A 22,593-nucleotide genomic window follows, 5' to 3' on the forward strand; every position below is an offset into this window, starting at 1 on the left:
TGTCGGTCCTTGATATAATGTGCAAATGTTCAATCTGATGACTTAATTTATTAAGAACAACGGTGCAGTTATGTGCAAGTAGATCTTATAAAAGGATGTTAATATTATAAAGTATTAATAAAAGCATTCTAACACTATTGCGTCACTAATGACGTCATAGAAAGAGTTTATACAGTTTAGTTTGGGGGCATCTGTATTTTGTTCTTTATTTTTATCAAACATCTGTTACATATGTAAGGATTCGGATAACTTGTAGGTACTGTTGATTTCTCTCTACGCTGGGAATTATTATATAAAATTAATTAGAAACCGCGTCTATCAGTCCTAATAATGCATGATCAGTATCTTTTTAACTCTCCATTTGTAGCACAGTGTTTGTAGATTCTACTCTTAGTAGTTTATTTATATGTCAGCCTTTAAAGGACCAGCATTACAGGGCACCAGATTTTTTTTTATAGATGATAGGACCAACGAGTGTACGGGTCACCTGATGTTAGTGATCACCGCCGATCACATTTTCCTGCAATACCAGAGGAATCACAAGATCGTTGCCGGCCCTTTAAAAAACTGTAAGTTTTTTTGAAGATTCCACAGCTTAATCGTACGTGGATGAAATTTTCTTGAAAATCGCACTGTGGAGGATTTACTATCGTGCTGGGATCTCCTTCACACAAACTCTCTTTTAAATATCAAAAGAGTACTAGTAACAGGGGCATTGCCGACCTCTTAGATACGTGAAGACACGTACTTTTTCGAAGGTCGCACGCACAAGGAAGATCATTAAAAGGATAGTTTGTGGGTGGAAAAAAATGTTTTGAAAACCGTACTTGTGAACCGTTATATATCTAGTTGGTGTAGCTTATATATTTTAAAACTGTTTAGTGTGTTATTTCATTTGATGGTAGATAATCACCTCAACTTGTCACGTCACTTGTAGTGCGACCAGTTTTTTAATTTAGTATGTTTATGTTAATTTCCATCCATTGTTATTTGTTAAAAATAAGAGGATATAAACCATAAACTAAGTATACAAGCGTAATAGATAATAGACAAACACTCTCGTCATTACGGCGACACAAAAGGAGACGGATACCCTTTCATACATTATTGGGCCTAGATGTTAAAGGATTAAATTAGTGTCAATTAATAGCTTATAAATTAACAAATTATCACTGAAAATTTGAGGAATTTCGGCAGTCTCAAAACAGAGTTATAGGAGGTCCTGCAAACGTGAGGTTGAAGTGAAAAACTAATCTGTGGCTGTCACTGTCAGCACAGATTAAAAATACAGAACGAGATCCAGAATCGACTTTTTGTTCGATCTTTTTTTTAAAATATGTTGATTTTTTTTTTAAACTACAGACAATGTTATAATTGTAGTGTATTTATAAGGGTACTTTTATTGACTTAATAAAAGTACCCTTATAATAATACACAATCTGGTGCAAGTGGTTTGTGTTCAATTGTTTAAAATCGATTATAGTAATCGACATCACATTTTAATCGTGAATTTTAAGATAGTGACAAGTTAATTTTAAAATTTCTCGCCCTCTAGATTGTGGATTAGGCTAATTTTTAATGTTTTGAAATAGAAAAATATGACAGTTTTTTTAAACTATATCTCAACTTATTACATTTTAGCCCAGAAATCCCCGTCTCCTTTGAACTATTCATGTGTGCTAGTTTTACAGATGTGTTAGTGTCTGACTTAGTGAAGTGGGTAGTATTTTGCTTTTGGTCAATCCCTATGACGAATAATGATAAACGGCGTCATATTCACGTATACAATATTTTATTATCTAATACATATTTATATTGATATTCTTAAATGATTATAATCGTAGGAAAATAGATAATTAAAAATAAAATGTAAATGTAAAAATGTTTCTTTAGTTGGATTGTTGCTGTATGTAACAACACAATCTAATACAGAACACGACACCATTATATTTTTTAATTAATATCCGTTAAAACACAGAACAATAACGATAAAAACACTAAAGTTAAAACGTGGGCCTATTTGTCAGGAGACTAATGGACACTAAATTGTTTTAAAACGATTTCATGGTCTTCATCTATTCCGCCTCTTTCTAATGCCTAGTTGTTACGTAAGGATTATTATCTCACTTTCAGGGTTTTTTTTATGAAATAGGAGGAGAAACGAGCGTACCTGGTGTTAAGTGATCACCGCCGCCCACATTCTCTTGCAACACCAGAGGAATCGCAAGAGCGTTGCCGGCCTTTAAGGAAGGTGTACGTGCTTTTTTTGAAGGTACCCATGTCGTATCGGGTTCGTCTATTAGGGTAGTTATACTAAGTTTATGATGTAAACCGTGATTTGAGAATATTTGAGGCTCTCGTTATTTGGACTTTGTTTCAAGCGTCGTATTCATGAAGCGTCTGAAATAATTAGGAAATTATTAGTATTGTTATTTGTGAGTGTATATATTTTTTAAGAAATTTGTTTATCGTCATTAGGTACTACTGGTTTTGAAAGCTAAATATTCGACATTAGTGTTCAATACCTGGCATCTCTCCTTTTGACTGACGTAAAACAGAATATAACTGTTAGTTTAATCGATAACTGTGCAGTTTGCATATACAATCCTGGGCTCACTGGCTTGTGGACTAATAGCCGGCTGTCCGCTTTATAACTTAAGCCGACGCTGGTTCCGATTACTTTGTCCGAACGGCTAGAGAGATATCATGCCATGTGATTAAGCTTTCAATTTGCTTGAATTATGATTCCATTTTAAATCATTGATAGAATTATAAATGTATTTTATCTTCTTCTTTTTACTTCTTTTTAAAGCAGAAATGTATTTAAGTCATTTAATATCATCATTTTTGTTTAACTCTTCATCTCTTTAATTTTAATTGTTCAATTTTGTTACTCTTTTCGCTCTATTGTAAATGTTATTTACACCTGTAAAGACATGTCATATTGTACTATCCCTTTGTACTTGCTAAAATTTTAATTTTATAATGATGTGTTATTTGTGTAACTATCTAAATAAATAAATAAAATAAATTTGAGTTCATAATTAAATATTACAAGTCATATTTTAACGAAATATAGTGGACTAAAAGGATTGATAATATTTGACGCCCTGTAAGGCAACATTATTGAAATATGAAAAGGTACCGATAGTTAATAAATTAAAATGTAATATTTTTTAGAATTGATTGCTTGTTGCACAGGATGCCAGCTAGATTTTGGTACCACAACGGTGCTTATTTCTGCCGTGAAGCAGTAGGAGTAGGCCGTGGTAGCTAGTGAAATTAGTAGGCAAATGAGTTGTGTATTGTAGTGCCGCTCAGATTTATTGTGAATTTCAAGAATCCTGAGGGGCACTGCATTGTATGGCCAAGGAGTATCAATTACCATCAACTGAACATCCTGCGCATCTCGTCACTTATTTTCATAAAAAAATAACGCAAACATTGAAAAATCAAAATAGGTCACGCATTATTGGGCTGACAGTGCGGCCGATATATTAATACCATCTTTGTGCTGCAGAAGAGGGCTATTTGCCCGATTTATAACATAGGTCCTAAAGAATCATTAAGAGAAAATTTTAAAGAAATAAACATTTTGACTGTTGCTTCTCAATACATTTTTGATAATGTTCTATATGTTCATAAGCACATTGAGGAATTTTCTAGAAACTGTGACATTCATAATGTTAACACGAGGAACAAACATAAACTTGTTATGCCTACTACTCGGTTGGGTCGAGTTAGTAAGTCTTTTGTTGGGCGATGTATATGCTTCTACAATATGATCCCAGCAAATGTACAAAACAAATGTGTTACGAAATTTAAAAGAATTGTTAAAAAACGTTTGTGAGGGAAAGGTTATTATAGCATAAACGATTTTCTTAATGACACCACGGACTGGGAATAAAGCGAACATCCTCAGGCTCTTTAATTATAAATGTTCATTGTACGACATTGTAATCCATATTTTATATTTAAAAAAAAAGCCTGCTGAGTTTCTTGCGCCCATTCTTCTCAGGTCTGAGGCAGTCTCTTTTGAATGGGTGGTAGTTTTTGACGTTCAATAAGTGATTTTAAATCCAAAAAAATAAAATTGAATTTGAATTTCAATTTAACAGTTCATCTATACGCTACTTTATGTCTGTAGTATATAAATAAACCGCCTCAGTAACAGCTGTTGTAAGTAGGCAACAATATGATACATTGACAAGATCTGGATTTACAATTGCGCAAGTGCGACAATAGATCAAGTAATTCACACGTCCGCGAGGAAATATGTCAACTCAACAAACACGCCGTTTATATGACGACAGGAAACACTGATTTACGAATAGGAATGCATTCATGTAGCCGAGCTCAATGTGTTAACATAAGCTTTGTCAACTGTTTAACTGATGACTACTTGGTGGTAGGTAATTACCATACAGCGTTTATAAAGCCAATGTTGGGGACTTAGATGCCTAACATTTACTAAACATGCTCGTGAACGGGCGCTGCTTGTGGTGGCGGGATGATCCTGTTGCCGGAGACTCGGTTTCAGATTCTTAAAAGTTATTGTGTGTATATATATGTATGGATATATACATATCTATTTATTTATAATCGCTCATGAAATGCTCACAGAATACCTTTATTTATTTATTTATGGTGTATGTGGATGATAAAGCTACTGTACTCTAATAACTTTTGTATTAATTTACATTTACTTTTTTCACTTACTCGTGTAAGACATTGACTATTTGACGTTTTGTTCTGTTGCATCATTTTACATTTTACATATTATATTGTAATTTGAAATGATTTGTACTACTACCATGTACTTAAATGTAAATCTTGATGTAGAAGAGTGGCAATGAGTTTCTTGCTACTTCTTCTCGTTAGCTCAAACCTTTACGAAAAATTTTTTTTTTTTTGACATTCATAAGTGTCATTTCCGTGACCTACGTGAATAAACTGATTTTGATTTGATTTGATATATTAAAACGACAAGATGGTGTCTCTTCGTGACGTAAGATCTCAGTAAGAGTAGTATAATGAAATTCAAATTGAAGTTGACATTAGAGATGAAAGGGGGTGAGGGGACCAATTATTTTTCAATGTCGAAGTCATTACTTAAAACTAATGTTGCCACTCGACAGCCATTGAATTTTTTTATAGCTATGTTCCCCATGAAATTCAAAGTAATAAATAATAAAATTTATTGAAGTAGGCGTTACTTTGCGGAAATCCATAGTTAATTCCGCCAATATTTGTCTTTAAACAATTCGACACGTGTTTCGCCTCTACACGAGGCATCCTCAGGACGTGTTGTTTCGCCAAAATCTGGCACGAGACATCGTTAAATCAGTCTCGGTATGGGCGAAATTAACACTAAAAAAAACTCAAATCATTTGTATAATAAATAATAGATAGTTTCCAAGTTAGTTAGCAGAATTCAACGTGGGTATTATCCAACTTCAGAGATGGTTTGGTGGTGTGGGATATTTAGCTATCAAGGATTGACTGAGGCACATTTTTGTGTAAGAGCTTTCAAAACATCGTCGTCGATGTTCAGACAGAGGCGTAGGCACATAGGCAGTGCCTACCTCGTTAAGTATCTTAATGTGGCACTAGTGTGAAAAATTGGTTTAGTTTAATATGGTTTTTTGTTATGTCAATTCCACACCCACTCATTAAGTTTTGTGCCTGTCTTGCCTAAAAACTGATTAATGCCCCTTTGTTCAGGATAATAGTCATTGATAAAATAATTAAAAATAAATCATTGTATTCGTGGTATGCAATTACCTATTATGACAATAATCACAACCATCGCGTTCACAAGGCATCCTTATACAAACAATGAATACAAGCTCCAAAATTAAGCGTTGATGCATCCAACAACGATAATTTATATTATACAGTTTATTCTTTATTACTCTTTATGAAATAATTTATATTATTTAAACACGATTTATATATTGGATGCAGAACCTCACAAACTTATTTGTTATGTAATTACAGACATTGTAAAATACTCTATTTGATTGAGAAGAGTGGCCGTTGAGTTTCTTGTGTTCCTACAATACTTTATTTTACTCTTGCATAAGGCTTTGCTATAATGATCCGTAATATGATCCTCTTTTTGTGTGTTTCTCACTAACTTTTATATTTATAAAATTCGTCCATTATCCCCTCGCAATTTTTATTATACCCGCAACACGTAGCTTAATAAAGCCGACACACACATAACAACGATTCAACAGTCGAGCCAAACATTGTCATACTTTGGTTTATTGAAATAAACCTAAATAACACCGCGGTACTCATCATTTCAAAGAGTGAAGCACCAACATCAGCTCTATGACAGCTCATACAAGCGTGTAAACAAGTGCCATTGAGAAATATTGCCAATTTCCCTGAAAATACAGCAATATCTATCGATAGCTCCTCTACGTGATGCCTGCACCGATCGAATATGAATATAGTTTTCAATTATATTCGAATAGCTCAAGAGATGTTAAAAAAATTTCAACGTTCACAAAGTTTTTCTGTTGCATAGTTTAGGAGAAACTTATATACAGACACACGTGGAAAGCAACTTTGTTTTGTGCTATATAGGCAATGACGATTTATGAGGCAATCGGACCAATATTATACGAGCTTTGTCCAAAATTCGTTTTAATTAAGTAACTCCATTAAACGTAAGCTAGCTTACATTCAAATTCCCTTGGTAATAAAACGTTTCAGAGTCTAACCTGAACATAAATACAAAATTGTAAAATTCCAATATGGTATCGTGTGTGAGATGTACGTAAAAATGTATACCTAATTAAATAAAAATCAATCTCTTTGCCTAGAACAGTACCCGCAGCGACGAAAAGCTAATATAAGTATGCGTTGATACTCCATCTATTTTCTCTAAGTCAATGTATGTACAAAGCTGGGAGATTTGTTCTAGAACTTTCTAATCTCGAAGATAGTTGCTAAGAGGATGTTTCCGGATTTGTATGTTAATTAAGACCAAGTTTATATAAAGTATTTCGAAGCAAGCGTGGTGAAGGATTTTAGAATATAGTGTTAACAATAAATCTGCATTTAGTAGAAATATAAACAAATCACTTGTACTCTATTTGACTTGACTGTTTTTCTCAGGAATGCGTGGAAGAACTAAGGTGGTTTTAAAAGGTATAAAAATGATTTATTTTCTCAAGTTGATTCCCTTAGAATTATTTTGGATGTCATTTCCAATACACTAGATACTACTACCGCTTCGGAAACAATTGACGCTCTGAGAGAGAACAAGAGAATTATTTTGGTTGTAATTTCCAATACACTAGATACTACTACCGCTTCGGAAACAAATGACGCTCTGAGAGAGAAGAAGAGGCGCAAGAAGCTCTCCCAGCATTCTTTTTTTGCACTTTTTTAAATAAAATATACAATATTGTGCTGCCGCCGCTTATGCCATATATTTTAAAACGCTGTTAAATTTAAATATACTTTAACAGCGCAAATAAAAGAAAACATCACATAATCGATATTTCATGTAAAACTGGTAGTTTATAGTGTGAAGCTCCATTAGCGCCTACAACAATATTGATGGCGCGTGTCACTGCAGCTTTCATGTCACGAATATTACAGGCATTGTAGGTACTATCTGTATTCATCTCGCATCACATTCCATTGATATGTTTAATTATCATTTTTATACTATACTAGCTGACCCGGCAGACTTCTTACTGCATCAATCGATAAGTAAAAGACCTAAACTTAATCAATTTAAAGCTTTCTGATAAACTATATTTATTGTTTTGTTTTGTGGTGCGGTTAGGTTCAGATTTTTTTTTTTTGACAAACCTTTAGATTTATTAATCTACCAGTTTGTTGTCAAATAGTATTGTTTGCGTTCAGAGATTAAATTTGTGACAAAACTTAAGATTTATCAATCTACATAAAAATAATCTGATAGATAGTTAACATCTGTAGCTAATCTACCTACTATAGTAACTGAAATGAAGTTTATTTTTTACCTCCTGAGAATGATGTAAAAATTATAATTAGTTAATCATTTTACAATATTATTTTAATTTGATTTCTGAACGACGGAGGACACATCAAAGGAAATACAAAATCGTTGTTTTTATTTAATTCCGAGCATTTTCTCCTTCTCTGGACTCCCACAAATAATTCAAGACCAAAATTAACCAAATCGGTCCAGCCTTTCTCGAGTTTTAGCGAGACTAACGAACAGCAATTCATTTATATATATATATATAGATAGATTTTAGTTTTATTACGAGATAACTTTTCAGAGCTGTCTTAGGTATTGTAAAATAACAAATTGTGCACTTATGTCAGTGTATCTCCCGGTGAGCGATAATATGAAAGTCGTCCGTACACGCAAATAACGCCAGTTCATAGTATTTTTATCGGTTTATTAATTTTCCGAAACATAGCCAGTTATACTTAAATGTTTACGATCAAATCTTGGTATAGAAGACGCAACAACTCAAGAAATTATGATCATGTTTCAGCATCAGACCCACTGACCTGCATAAATACCACTGGTCAGGCTGCTTCATATGTTTGACAGCAAATTTTTAGTGCCTATTTGAAGCGCCACTCGCGAGCGTCCAGAGAACTAAATTTGAAGTTAAATACAAATGGCTGCGAAGGAACGTATTATACTCTAAAGTATTTTTGCATCTTGAATTAATTTCGTTACTATTCCGTGTTATTTGTACTTCAAGAATCAACGTAATAAAGTACACATTTATTTTATGTAAATAGTATCCCACCATCTATCGATGTTGGATGCTGAGGTTGTCATCACTAGTTTTAGTACCGCAGACTCTCGCTACATGGCCAACAGCGCCAAAATGGCGAATATCAAAAAGGCAAAAAGCAATTTGACAGCCGCCAGTCCAGTGATATATAGTAGAGGTCAGTGATCAGACCGGATGATGAGCCCGTGTTTAGTAAAAAGTTATAAATTGTCACATCTGTCATCGTTAGGTCCTTAGCCTTCAGTTCCGGCACATCATGTCGTGGACTATCAATCAATTATAATCCAGAACATCACAAGCCAGTGGATTGATGAATGACATTAAAATATAAATTAAAAAAAAAAGCTTTGATTCCATTCCTTTACGTTATCCATATTATCGTTATGTGTGATCATGCGATTATATAGTAGCTTTTTTTTATGAAAATAAGGGTCGAGACGAGCCGGACGTTCAGCTGATGGTAATTGATACGGCCTGCACATTACAATACAGTGCCGCTCAGAAGTCTTGAGAGACCCAAAAATTATTGTTACCTGAGCGGGCACTACCACTGCGCTGGTCACCTTGAGACATACCATGTTAAGTCTCATTTGCCCAGTAATTTCACTAGCTACGGTGCCCTGCAGACTGAAACACAGAAATGATTACACATTACTGCTTCACGGCAGAAATAGACGCCGTTGTGGTACCCATAATCTACGGCATCCTGTGCAAAGGAGCCTCCCACAGTTACAACATAGAACCCCGTGATCGTCTGCTAGTCTCGTCTCTTACTGTCATAAAAAAACCGTTCTATCATAAGGAGCTAATTGGGTGCAGATGACAATCCATGGGGATGAGTAGAATCATATTAGTTATTTAAATTGAAAATCGAGAGTCCAACCATTTTTTCACGACACATTTTCTCCGCCTTTGATCCCCGAGAGTCGAAATGACTGTATCAATAATAAAAATGTTATGAACTATTAAGAATCTCGGACAAAGCCTGGCCGGGTATCAAAAGTTATACGCTGTAATTGAATTATTTAAGGCGAGCCTTTTATAAACCTCTCTTAGAGGCTTATAAAGTTTTATAAGCGCTTCTGAGATGCTTATAAAATGCGATTTAAGGAAGTATAGTAGTGACGACCTGTGGATCTTCTCGCGAATTTATTTTTAAGAACAGATTTATTTATTTATTTAGGCTTACCAACTCGATACATAATTTTGCATGTACGAATAAGATAAACTATTTATATATCTGTATTAAAGGTATGCATAACATTACTAAACTAAAAAGAAGCGGCCAAGTGCGAGTCGGCCTCGCCCATGAAGGGTTCCGTAGCACCAAAGTATCATAATATAAAAGTTCTTGTAGTACGTTGTACCTTTGATCGATGTTTTAATAATAGTGCATTTAAAAAAATGTACTTACCGGATCTCGTTCGAACCAATTTTTGGTGGAAGTTTGCATGGTAATGAAGTTACAGTGGGGGGGTTTTTCTATTTTTTGTAAAAATCTTAATGCGGTTCACAGAATATATCTACTTACCAAGTTTCAACAGTACAGGTCTAATAGTTTCGGAAAAAAGTGACTATGACATACGTACGGACAGACAGACATGACGAATCTGTTAGGGTTCCATTTTTTTAAATTTGGCTACTTATTTAAATTAATACACAAAAATTGAGGATAGCGCGTTTCGGCTTCATATACTTCATATATGTTTTACTTACATAATATAAATTAAATTTATACCAGGAACAGTAACAATCTGTTAATTACTTTTTGGGTATATAAAATCGTTTTCAGCAGTGACGTTCAATTAATCCAAAAAAAAAAATCAAATTCCTTATTTCTATATTTGATTGTAAAATATATATACAAAATTACTTATAATGTACTTACTAAAGCAATTTTCAATTAAGCCTTAAATATGTAGGTATCAGAAAACTTATTTCTACAACCCTATCTACGTGTTGAGGGTTAAAACTTTATTATGCTTAAAAAACTAATACTTAAAGTTTGTGGGGGAAAATCCAGGAAACTTGGAAAACCTGGCTATTTGCTTCAATTATTCTATTATTGGTTTAATGAAAAAATATTGTAAATGTCTCTCAACAAGTACAAAGTTATTTTAACGAAATCTTATTGAGATGCCCTATAAAAATGTCAATAATTTAAATCATAAGAAACCTTGAATATAAATTGTCCTAAAAGGTGACTCAAATGGGTGTTTTCGAGGGCGATGAATAAATAATTATATAAATACTAGCTGACCCGACAGACGTTGTTCTGTAAGTAATAAAAAAAAAAATACTGTTTTTTATGAATTAATGAACATCAAGAAATATATGCTCCCTGTTGTTATAATGAAATTGTTTCACAGTAGAAATGTCAAACCGTGCGTCAATAAATTCTCTCATAGAAAATATATCCATACAAAACAAATATTGGAAATAAAAATAATAATGGGTCCCAAAACATAATAACTATCCTATCTCTCAAGTTGGACTCCGTTTAGTTATAGTTATATATATATTAGTTTAGGAGTTCACTGGAAATAAACATCAGGAGACTGGATTTATATATATATTAAGATAGAGGTTGAATACCAATGGCCAGCTTTGTTATGTTCGCTTAAATGGCATTGCTTGTAGCAACGTCGTGGAATGAGTCCTTTCCCCCTTAAATATAGCGATGGATGGTCTATGCGTCATGCACATGAACGGGCGCTGTCTTTGTTGCCTGGACGAACCTGTCAAAATCACATTGCATAGTCTACTTCATTCTATGCTAGATGGAGATTTGTTGACTTACTCCACACTGTCAGATAACCACGTGCGCTTTCGATAAAAAGTTCACTCTAAGCTTACTTTGAGCTCTAAAGACGATAATTTATATTTAAACTTGTTATTCTTAATACATTTTTATGAAATAATTTATTTTATTTAAACAAGACTCATATACCTATTCGATGCAGCACCTTACAAACATATATTATATATGTTACAGCCATTGTAAAATACTCTGATTGATTGAAAAGAGTGGCCGTTGAGATTCTTGTATGTTCTTCTTACGAGCTCAACTTTTTACGAACATTTGGTAAATTCGGTAATTCAAAAAAAATATTTATAGTGACGATTCAAAAGCGCTTAGTTTAAGCATAATTGAATAAAGTTTATTTGACTTTGACTCTCATCATTCTCAGGCTCGAATAAGAAATATAACTTCAAGAACTCTATAATTGATAACATACAAAAAAAAATTTGAAAAACAAAATTTTATGAACGATGCGGGATTCGAACCCACGACCTCCGGCGTTTCGGCGTGCCGGTGCTCTAACCAACTGAGCTAACCGTTCAAGTACCGCCTCGTTATAAAATTCTGTTTGCTTTGTTCAACTCTCAGTATCTATTCCTATCAGTAGTCTTTATTTGTGTATTAATCCTAGAAGTGAGGGTTATCACTTTAAAAACATAACATATTGTTTAGATTTACAAGAGCGACATCTCAAGTCAATTTCCTAATATGCAAATATTGGGGTTGAGCAGGTTATCAACTGTAAAGTAGATCCTGTAGATGAAGCCACAACCTGAGAGTTAAACAAAGCAAACAGAATTTTATAACTAGGCGGTACTCGAACGGTTAGCTCAGTTGGTTAGAGCACCGGCACGGAACGCCGGAGATCGTGGGTTCGAATCCCGCATTTATCATAAAATTTTGTTTTTCAAATTTTATTTGTGTATTAATCCTAGATGTGAGGGTTATCACTTGAAAAACAAAACATATTAATTGATAACATCTTTGTCTTAGACGTGATAATTGGAAGTGGATACTACGATGAAGTGTGCTTTCATTAGGATGGAAATGGATAAAAGCTAATGCTTTCTGTTGTTTTATTAAAATAATTTTATACATAGCTTCAGAATGCCTGATGTACTGTGAGAGAAATGAATGTCTGTAATTAAAGTAATTGATGTTATTAACCGTTTTAAAAAATGATTTTGTCGTAAATCCTACTACTCCACAGCTGAATATCTAAGTGATCAGGCAGCCTGGGACTAGATTATGATTATTTATAGCAATAAAAATGACTTTTATTAAATAGAGCGCAAAAAAAGAATGCTGGCAGAGTTTCTTGCGCCTCTTCTTGTCTATCAGAGCGCCATTTGTTTGATGTCAAAAAGAATTCTAAAGGAATCAATTTTGAGAAAATGAATGCCTTTTATGCCTTTAATTAAAGTAAGTAAATACACAGTGCGGTTTTCAATGAACTTTCTTTCACGTACTACAAAGCTGTGGAATGAACTTCCTTGTGCGGTGTTTCCGGGACTTACCGACATGGGTACCTTCAAGCCTTGTTGCGCGTACACTTTCCTTAAAGGCCGGCAACGCTCCTGTGACTCATCTGGTGTTGCAAGATAATGTGGACGGCGGTGTTCACTCTTCCATAAAAAACAAAGAAAAAATATCGCAGCAATAACAGAAGTCTAAATAAAATAAAATTGCTATGAAAACTTTATATCCAGTTTACTTTCACCCAGCTGCCTTCAGTATTCTTACCTTGCAATCAACTCCCGGGGTTTTCTATTATATTAAATCAGTTACAGTACAGTTATAACAGTATATACCAGTATCTCCAATATCGGAGCGAGAAATATAGCATGAGTCAACTTTTTTTTTTATGAAAATAAGGTACGAGACGAGAAGGACGTTCAGCTGATGGCAATTGAAACGCCTTGCTCATTACAATGCAGTGCCGCTCAGGATTCTTGAAAAACGCCCAAAAGATTTTTAGTCTCATTTGCCCGGTAATTTCACTAGCTACGGCGCCCTTCAAACCGAAACACAGTAATGCTTGCAGATTACTGCTTCACGGCAGAAATAGGCGCCGTTGTAGTACCAATAATCTAGTCGGCATCCTGTGCAAAGGAGCTGAGGACTTAATCAGTAACCCTTCCACTAAACTGCTCGGAAGTAGAAAATTCGGGACTTAAAGTAGTTTAATAAGAGTCAACTTTACTGCTCCGGGTTAAGGTTTCGTTTCGAATGGTACGTTACGAAAATAGTACCTGTTGATCCGCGATACTTACTGAGAGCGGTGAGCTCTGTTGTCGATGTGGTTTGATGTGCGGCGACATTATTATTGTCTATCTTGCCGTTTTTAAGGCTGTTATTTATAATCTAGTATTTAATCGAAGGTTTTCAAGGACCCTGGGCTGCACTGCCCCGCCATCCGATCTTATCATCTGGACTAGAAGTGTGTAAAAATCATAATCATAAATTCCGTTACATACATAGCTACATAAAGGCGTATATATATATATATATAAGCACACTATAATTTATCGAAGTCATTTGACAAGCAATTTGTGAGCCGCCATTGTTAGAGCTTTTCACACTATGTCCGATCCGTACTCGTGGGTACATACAGGTATAGAAATCTCGGAACGAATTTAGATATTACTTACGCACAAGTCCGATCTGTGATACAAATCCAAGCATTCAGGGGCCACTTTTAAAGTGAAACTTTTATTACATCGTCTAAAACTTTTTCGTCTGTGTGTTGCATGTCGCGTGACGGTCGGGCGGCGCCTATAGTTCGCAGCAACTGACCGTGTATAGACTATTACTCATTCCAATTTTCCAAGTATAAAAGTAAGATTGATAAAGCTATTTTTGTACCCTATAATTGAAAAAAAATTTTTCACTTTTACCGTGGTTTCATAAAACCACACAATCCTTCATTTGGCATACGGCATTCCTTTCAATAGGCTTCAACTTCTGGCAATGCTATTTCACCCTCTCTTAGTGGACCGACATTTAAGAGGAGTTTTTTATAATCACCGCCCCGCTGTCTCTTTGCACGAACGCAGCTCGAAATCTCGGATCAAATGTTGCTACTTCAGTCCATCAATAATCTTGTCCGGAATGGAGATTAGCGGTTGACGGAAAGAAGTCCAGCACCAGTGGGAGGCTAGATTATGGGTACCACAACGGCTCCTATTTCTGCCGTGAAGCAGTAATGTGTAAGTATTACAGTGTTTCGGTCTGAAGGGCGCCGTAGCTAGTGAAATTACTGGGTAAATGAGACTTAACATCTTATTTTTGAATTTTTGGGGTTTTTCAAGAATCCTGGGCAGCACTGCATTGTAATGGGCAGGGCGCATCAATTCCCATCAACTGAACGTCTTGCTCGTCTCGTCCCTTATTCTCATTTAAAAAAAAAAGAGTCGGGTGATGGCAGCCGGATCTAGTGCGTATACTACCATCGAAATAGTTCTTCGACTACTCCGAAACGGACTTTTCATAGGTACGGAACTTACATAAAAATAAGATTGATTTTTATATTTGTCAACGTTTATGTCGTTCTGGTCTTTTCGTATTAAGCTGTTTTGCCTATCTTTCTATCTATAACTATTTATAGATAGAAAGATAAGCAGGTATTCTAGGTTAACTTTGGATTCTTTTCTTTTTTCATCGAAAGAAGTTTTAATCATAAATTAAAGATGCTAACATTAACAGAAGTTGATCTAGATAGTACTAGAATTATATTATTTTCTTACTGATATTTTTATACTATGTAATATTGCCGCGGGCGAATTCATTACTGAAGTATATCTTGGATTGATCCAATATTGTTGTATCTCGTTACCAGATTATGTTTTTTTATAAAACCTTAATTATATTCAAATAAATGAAAACATTTTTCGCCTAAAATATAGTTCAGGAGGTATGTTCAAAGCAAATTGAGTTACAAACTGTTTCCGACTATATAAAAGGCATTTATTTCCTTAAAATTGATACTACTACCGCTTCGGAAACAAATGGCGCTCTGAGAGATAAGAAGCGGCGCAAGAAACTCTCCCAGCATTCTTTTTTTTGCGCTCTTTTCAATAAAAATATACAATATTGTACAGTCATTTCTATCGCTATAAAATAATCACAATCTAGTCCCAGGCTGTCCGATCTATTTTGATATTCAGCAGTGAAGCAGGAGATTTACGACAGAGCAATTTTTTTATAAAACATTTAAATTTATTTATAGATAATGCCTGAACAGTGGCTGGGACTTTATTATAGAAGTGTATACATTTACCCTTAAAGCTATTGTGTATCTTATGAAGCCTACTAGAATTAGTTACAAGCAATACCTTATTTCTAGTTAAACCTAAACATTATTATTTATCTACTAAGTGTAAAAGATCGATGGTTGCAAGTGATGAATTAATAGCATAAAATGTTAAGTTTCTCTGGTTCATAATTTTTAATATCAACGGCATTCTTCGCGCCTATACACAATAATGTTTACACATTGCTGCCACGTGGCAGGAACTCTATGGTTCCTACGCACAGAGTCCCGTGCAAGAAGCCTGAAGCCAAAGTCAAGTCAAAGTGAAAGAAACTTTATTCAATTAGGCTTAAACTAAGCTCTTTTGAATCGTCACGACAAATTACTGAGTTAACCATGTGTTCGTAAAAAGTTGAGCCCGTGAGAAGAACGTATAAGAAACTCATCGGCCACTCTTTTCAATTAAATAGAGTAATTTACAATGGCTGTAATATACATAACGAATTAGTTTGGAAGGTACTGCCTTCAATATATTTTTTTTATGGAATAGGAGGACAAACGAGCGTACGGGTCACCTGTTGTTAAGTGATCACCGCCGCCCACAATCTCTTGCAACACCAGAGGAATCACAGGAACGTTGCCGGCCTTTAAGGAAGGTGTACGCGCTTTTTTTGAAGGTACCCATGTCGTATCGTCCCTGAAACACCGCACAAGGAAGCTCATTCTACAGCTTTGTTTTCAATATATTTGTCCTCCTTAAACGAATATAAACTATTTCATTAAAGTTATAAAGAATTAACTGTATAAATATAAATATAATAATATAAATTGCATCCAACAAAAACAATGATTTATTACAGGTCGACCTGGCACCACAAGCAGTACCCATTCACGAGTGAAGCACTGGTAAATAATAAAAATATCATTTTTACCAAACATCTAAAGCAAATATCAGTAACAATTCTATTATTGATTCATTTAAATACGGATTTTAATCGTTTAACAACTACTATATTGAAATATGAATATGAATATAATGAAATATCTATTCACCAATGCTTCAAGTAACTCTTTCATAGATCAACTTCTAGTGATTTTAAAAACCGTGCAGCTCATAATTTTTATTTGCTTATGCAAACAAAAGCTATAATCTCAGTAATTAGATAAGAAACCCTTAAAATACCTGACTAAAGTAACTTTAACTTCACGAGGGTGAACAACCTCTAAATATCCACGTCACCATTTTCAAAGCAAGCAAAATTTTCACTAAAATAATGCGCTCATTTAAACTTCAAATTTTCCTCCTCTGTACTGGCTGCTTAAATTAACTAAGTACTCTAATACGTAGATGATATAACATAACTCGCATTAATGGCTGATTCGGGCGGGGTGTTTGAACTCTGACGTGGAGAAAGCATTAAGTTCAGAAACGGATCTGATTTATCGTGAACTATGAATATCCCTTGCCAATATAATTATGACTTCGAATACGATTTTATACGTACTTTAGGATAACTAGAAGTTTTCATTTAAAAAAATTGATGTTAGATGTTTCTATTTCTATAAGTTAACAAAGAATTTTCTGCCTTCAAACAGTAGTGGGTAAGTATTATTGTTTCTGTTTGAAGGGCGCCGTAGCTAGAGAAATTACTAGGCTAATGAGAATTGACATCTTTTATCTCAAGCTTATGAGCACATTCGCTGTGCCGCTTAGATTTTGGGGTTTTACCGAGAATCCTTAGCGGCAGACAGGTATTTGGCAGGCTGTATAATTTTCCCTCACTTTAACTTATAAAAAATATTTGAATTCTTTAGACCTTTATATGTTTGCTATTATTCTAGTTATTGTAATAAAGTATGAACGTACTTAAGGGCTTAATAAGGGCTTTTGTCGAGTTTTTTTGCTCGTTCTTCTTAAAAAAAGCAGAGAATCGTTTGCTGCGATTGGACGTAGTGTTTAAATTCTCTTTGGCTATGATATGTGTATGTAATGTTCAAAAGTGATATAATTAAATTTGAATACAATTATTTTTCCGTTCTAGATGTACGTTTGTTTTTAATTATGAAAAGTCTTTAATAACATATTTGTCCTTATCAAATCTTAATATATATCTCGGAGATCTAAGATTTAAAATCGGGCGTCACCGTGTTGGTATTCTCAATGTTGTTTTAAGTCGATCAGTGCGCACAACCGGCGCGGGCGCTAGCTTGAAGACGAATGTGACTTCTCAATGAGCGCTCTACTGATGGACAATAATAACTAACTTTAATCACGTCACCGACAGTGACGTACACAGTGACAACTTCAAACGCACTTTGAAAGATGATGTTCGCCATCAGTTCAGCCCAATACACAGAGTAGAATATAATCATACCGGCCATATTACTTTATATTCTAATTCTCCGACATATATAAATCCGAAGTCCTGATGTTTGTACTACACACGTGTCATCTCACGCGCGCCCGAAGGGCGCGTGGGGGATGATGATCGAGGCGATAGCCTCCTGCATCAGGTATCAGCGCTGGACATGACTATGTCCAGGTCGTTGGGGTGGGGTTCTTACGCCCCCCATGACGTTTTTCCTTCCGTTTTTCATCTTTACTTTCTTCATTTGGCTTCTTGGTTGGCGCCCCCGCTTGTCCCGAGCGATCGAGCCCCGTAGGAAGGATACACGGGGCGATCAGCTGGTCGGCGAGGATTTTAGACTTCAAGACTTCCGGGACTAAGTGTTCCAGTTGGAATGCTTTTATGAGGGTGCCCAACATTCCAAATGCCTCATCACTTATGTCCTCAATTCGCAATAGTAGTTTTTCCATTATGCGGGTACTCTTTGGTTTCTTTTTTCCTTTGGCCTCTCGAAGCAGGGCTTGGTTTGCCGAGGCCATGGGTTTGGATTCGTCTGCCGCCACGTCTTCTGGTCGTGAGGTTGGCTCTGGATCGCTTCTTTCTGGGCGCAACAACTCTTCATGGTTGTTGCGGGTATCTACAAAAAACTCACTGATGTTTGTTTCCAGTGAACTCCTAAACTAATAAACGTATTTCAGTGGGGATTACTTCATGGAGTGCAGTTTAGTCCAAATTGAGAGATATGATAGTTTTTATTTCGTTTTGGCACCCATAATTATTTTTATTTCCAGTATTTGTTTTGTATGGATATATTTTCTATGAGAGAATTTATTGACGCACGGTTTGACAGTTCTGCTGTGAAACAATTTCATTATAACAACAGGGAGCATATTTTACGAAATAATTCTTCAATGACGTTCTATTGATGTTAATTTAAATATTATTGGTATTGCCATGTATAGTAGTAAAAAACAAAACATTAAAATGTTTGGTGTATAAATAATAGATGACGACCGATTCTCAGATATTTTAATAATTGGAGTATGAGATCGAGATTTATCATACTACAATAATAATTGTATTCGATTGCCATCTTGCAACCCTATTGCAGATCTGTGGATGGAACAGAATAATAAAAAAATCGCGATACAAAAATAAGTGTTGATCGTTGACGGATGAAAATTTGAAGTTGTATTTTTTAATGCTAAATCATAATAAAAGAAATAGGGGTGGGTCTCTCTTATCATTTAGGGATATGAAAAATAGATATTGGCCGATTATCAGGTCTACCCGATATGCACACAAAATTTCATACAAATCCGCTAAGCCGTTTCGGAGTAGTTTGGTAACAAACACCGGGACACGAGAATTTTATATATTAGATATATGTACAGAACAACGTCTGTCGGTAGTTATAGCTAGTTTATATATATATACTTACTAAATGAATTACAATCGGTAGAAATTTTGCCTTTGGCTCTATCAAGCGTTATGTAAATGAATAAGAAATTTGTTTAAAAGATAATATTATCATTTGAAATTCCACCCCCGAGCTACAATATTTAAGATAGCTTAAATAGCTTTTCCAACTTTTAAAAGGTCAAACCTATCTAGACCTAATACTTTACGTCTGTCTGTGACAATTTTAAATTTTGTATATAATGCTACCTAATATTAAATGCCCACATTTGAATAACTAATCCAACTTGTTAGCGATCCTGAGATAGAGGTGTGGGGTTCGAATCCCGGTAGGTGCTACAGTTTGTATGATAAATAAGATCTTGTATGTCCTTCTCATATTTGAGTCGTATCTTATCTAGTATTTTTTTATGACCATAAGGGACGAGACGAACAGGACGTTTAGCCGATGGTAATTAAACGCCCGAACTGAGGCACTACAATTGCGCTCGTCACTTTGAGACATAAGATGATAAGTCTCATTTGCCCAGTAATTTCACTAGCTACGGCGCCCTTCAGACCGAAGGTGGAAGGAGCAAAGGAACCTCCCTATACAGATTTTCGCTAAATAAATATAGGGTTAATGAGTGCTACATGAAGAAGGTTAGCCCAAATCAATGACAGATGAATCTTCATGCTGTTTCATCCTGGAATATGATGGGTGTTAAAACTTGGTAAAACGCGTTCTACCGCTGAAATACCTTGCCAGATCGTTTTTGCCCCAAATAAATCTCTGTAGTAGTCAATTTTATCAATATCGTTTTTGCTTCTGATATGTTTTATTATTTCTCTAAGTGTTGCAAACCTACGTCTGTAGGTAATAAAAGGAATCTTATTAACAAAGTTTAAAAAGTCGCGAGAATTTAGTTAGTACAAAGGGAACCGTTTTATTTACAAACTTTTTATATTCACAGAGATCTTCATAATAAATACAGAGTAAATATTAAGAAGTATAGAATTTAGTGGCTTATAAGTTATTTTAGACGGAGTTGCGTATTAAATTGTATATTACTATCATTATTAAAATGGATCTTAAAATGTCGTATATCGTTAATATGTACAGAAAAAATATATATACATTATACAAATTAAATTTGTAACCAAAATTTATGAACGATGCGGGACTCGAACCCGCGACCTCTCGGGTTCCGTCCGAGCGCTCTTCCCTACTGAGCCAACCGTTCGAGACAGCCGAGCTAAGTTGAAAAATTTAATTTGTATAATTAATCCCAGTCTCACTTTTAAAAAAATAACAAATTTTATGTATGTACTAATTAATATCTTGCACTCACTTTCTACATCTATTACTACGTCCTGTCGGAAAACTTCGTATGAAAAGCCGTAGCTATCTATCGTCGTATAGTTTTAGTGGATTTAGTAAAATATTCTAACCTACATTACAAATTGTTCTTCGCCCTGTGGAAGTCAGGCTTACATGTATGATGCCTATGGCAACTCTGAAATTTCTTTCTAAATATTATTATTATATAATTTTAAAAATTACCTTCGAAATTTTCTTATTTTTATCTACAAATATTACACATTATAAAAGTAGTTAAGAAAAATTACATTTGCAGGCTCCGTCTAAATATGAGTATATCAATATTAATATGTTAGGATTATAGAAGCGTACGTAGCGGTGAGCTTTGATCATGAATTACTTTGTAGTAACTATAATTTATCTTTTACAAACCCAAAAGATGTTTAAATAGGTATTAACTATTAATAATTGATGTTTATGGGCTTAGATAATATTTTATACGTCTAGATAGACTCTGACAGCTGTGAAAACGTCGAAAAAAATGAGTTTAGAACTAACCTCTATTTTGAACAATCAACACACAAAGTGTCATACAAATAGCGAGTGTAAGACGTAGCTTGTCACGCACACTGAACTAATATTCCTGGCATGTTTTTATCGGTTGTATAACAGCAAGAGACTCTATCTAGACGTTTAAATTATCTAAGCGATTGCGTTGTCTTGAAACTTGTTTATTTAACTGATTCTAAATAATACTTTTATACAATAGAAAATTATATCTTAGACTGAAGACCGACCGTTTTCACCTCTCATCATTTCTACTCTATACTCCATCATCAGCCGCAAGACGTCCACTTCTGGACAGAGGCCTCATCCAACGTATTCCGGCGATCTTGACCAGATCGTCGGTCCATCTTGTGGGGGAACTACCAACACTGCGTCTTCCGGTACGTAGTCGCCATTCGAGGATTTTACTGCCCCAACAGCCATCTGTCCGTCGAACTATGTGCCCTGCCCACTGCCACTTCTGTTTCGCAATCGTTTGGACTATGTCGTCGGTTACTTTGGTTCTCCTACGGTTCTCCTTATTTCTGATTCGATCTCGCAGGGAAAAAAATAAGGAAAACTCTATACTCAAGACAATGTTAATACTACATAATAAGAGGCGGTACTGCATAAGTAAAAATTGTAATTTAGTTTTGTATGAAACTGCCGCCGAATTCCACCTTCGCACGACACGCCACAACTTAGGATATCATCCTCACCATCTGGATGTGTGGCGGTCCTCCACAGTGCGGTTTTCAAGGAGCTTTCTTCCTCGTACTACTAAGCTGTGGAATGAACTTACTTGTGCGGTGTTTCCGGGACGATATGACATGGGTACCTTCAAAAAAAGCGCGTACACCTTCCTTAAAGGCCGGCAACGCTCCTGTGATTCCTCTGGTGTTGCAAGAGATTGTAGGCGGCGGTGATTACTTAACAACAGGTGACCCGTACGCTCGTTAAAAAAACGTGCAGTCATTTATCATAAGTTTGTAATGGAAGTAATAACAGTATTGCGATTGGCGACGAAGTATAATCCGGCTAAGTTTGAAAGCGAGCAGTCATTTCGGCAACCCCTTTTTTTTACAAGATTACAACCGTCATCTGTCATCGCTCTTTTTTAGAGAATTTCGCTGGCTTGGCTGTTCTATATTGTCTATCTC

General features: G+C 35.1%; 1 protein-coding gene and 1 non-coding gene across 3 annotated transcripts in view; one reads left to right on the forward strand and one right to left on the reverse strand.

Moving 5' to 3' along the window:
* LOC126978094 (uncharacterized) overlaps positions 1 to 22,593 on the forward strand; it is a 263,386-nt gene that overhangs the window by 190,126 nt on the left and 50,667 nt on the right. The window contains exon 3 of one of the 2 annotated variants that reach the window (XM_050826815.1): positions 16,681 to 16,726. The exons of the other annotated variant lie outside the window; for it this stretch is intronic. The gene's annotated coding sequence lies outside the window, so the exon portion shown is untranslated. The remainder of the gene's footprint in view (positions 1 to 16,680; positions 16,727 to 22,593) is intronic. 2 annotated transcript variants of the gene reach the window in all.
* On the reverse strand, positions 12,033 to 12,109 carry Trnag-gcc (transfer RNA glycine (anticodon GCC)). Its single transcript is given in 2 exon segments — positions 12,033 to 12,068; positions 12,072 to 12,109. It is a non-coding gene; the product is annotated as a tRNA-Gly (tRNA).

This window comes from Leptidea sinapis, chromosome 47 (genome assembly GCF_905404315.1).
Source record: "Leptidea sinapis chromosome 47, ilLepSina1.1, whole genome shotgun sequence".
In the NCBI taxonomy this organism is placed as follows: domain Eukaryota; kingdom Metazoa; phylum Arthropoda; class Insecta; order Lepidoptera; family Pieridae; genus Leptidea; species Leptidea sinapis.